Source organism: Elephantulus edwardii, unplaced genomic scaffold (genome assembly GCF_000299155.1).
Source record: "Elephantulus edwardii isolate Elephantulus edwardi_28Jun2011 unplaced genomic scaffold, EleEdw1.0 scaffold06803, whole genome shotgun sequence".
Taxonomy (NCBI): Eukaryota; Metazoa; Chordata; class Mammalia; order Macroscelidea; family Macroscelididae; genus Elephantulus; species Elephantulus edwardii.
Genome location: NW_006406553.1, coordinates 1 through 1324, shown reverse-complemented (window position 1 = coordinate 1324; position 1324 = coordinate 1). Strand labels below are relative to the sequence as shown.

The 1324-nt window shown below is 41.2% G+C and overlaps 1 pseudogene; it reads left to right on the top strand.

The window, feature by feature from the left end:
• The first annotated feature begins 652 nt into the window (after window positions 1-652).
• On the top strand, window positions 653-968 carry LOC102858628 (annotated as a pseudogene).
• The last annotated feature ends 356 nt before the right edge of the window (window positions 969-1324 follow it).

The following is a 1324-nucleotide window of genomic DNA, read 5'->3' as shown; positions in this document are numbered from 1 at the left end:
TTAAAGAATATTTTATTGACTTTTAGGAAAAGTTTACACAGTAAATGAAGTTCTCATTTGACAATTTCTACACAAGTGGTGCAATATTAATTCCATTTTTTTTCTTCATAAATTGTGAGTATTCTCATTCATTTCCTTTCGGCTATTCAGTTTCTGGTAGTCTAGTTCCATGATCCCTTTGAGTTCTCAAAAAATGGTTCAGTAAGTTCAGCGTTGGGCAACTACACAAAATATTGGCAGGTCAAACCCACCAGCCGCTCTGGAGAAAGATGAGGCCGTCTCCTCTCATTACAATTTACAGCCACTCAAACCCAGTGGAGGGACGTTATGAGTCTAAATCAATTTGACTACAATGGATTTGCTTGTCTTTTCATTTTTGGTTTTAGATTAGCTGTTAACTTTTGATTTTAGACAAATTATTTTCTTAATAAAATCCTGACTTTATATTGTGTGCCGATCTGTTATTTAAGTAGAAAGTGATTGCAGTGATTCAGTCGGTATTCTCTCTCCTTCTTAAACCACAAAACGCTATGCCAATAAAATTGTGGTTTAAAAAAAAATTCCTTTTTTAAATCATTAAATTAAAAACTTTAATTCAGGGCTCGTGTGTGGTGGTGGGTTTGGCAGCAGCTGCAGCCAGAGAGTGGGCCCGATGTGTCACACCACTTTGTTGGTACAGCCCGCCAAGAGGCCAGAAGGCAGAACTTAATGCAGACCATGAATCAGTGAATGAATGCATGGAAGGCGTTTGTAAAATGTATGAAGAACATCTGAAGAGAATGAATCCCAGCAGTCCTTCAATCACATATGATAGCAGTCAATGGTTTGATTTGATTGATGATCTGGCCGACCTCAGCTGTCTTGTTTACTGAGCCGATATCCAGACACACCAGCCTTACAACAAAAACTGCGTCAAAGAGAAGATCTACGTGCTCCTGCGTCGACAGGCCCAACAGGCTGGGAAATAGTGGACTTGGAAGCGTTAGGGAATGGGGGTGGACTTGGAACACAAGTGTGTACAGCGTGCTGTAGGTGGGAGTTTTGTATGATAGTCCTGCTTCCCTTTTGTTACACTCTAGCCAGGATTGGATGTGAGATTTGTTCACTCTGAAACCCCTGTTGCCTTTTTTTCCTTCTTTTTCACCCCTTCTTCTTTAAACATTTTTATGATGACTTAAAAGGAAATTGTTGGGGAGCTCTGGTGGCCTGGTGGCAAGGAGCTGCAACTACAATCCCAGAGGTGCACGGTTTGAATCCACCAGATAGATGCTCTGCCGAGGAAGGAGGGACAATCTCCTCCTGTACCAGTCAGATCTGATTTGAC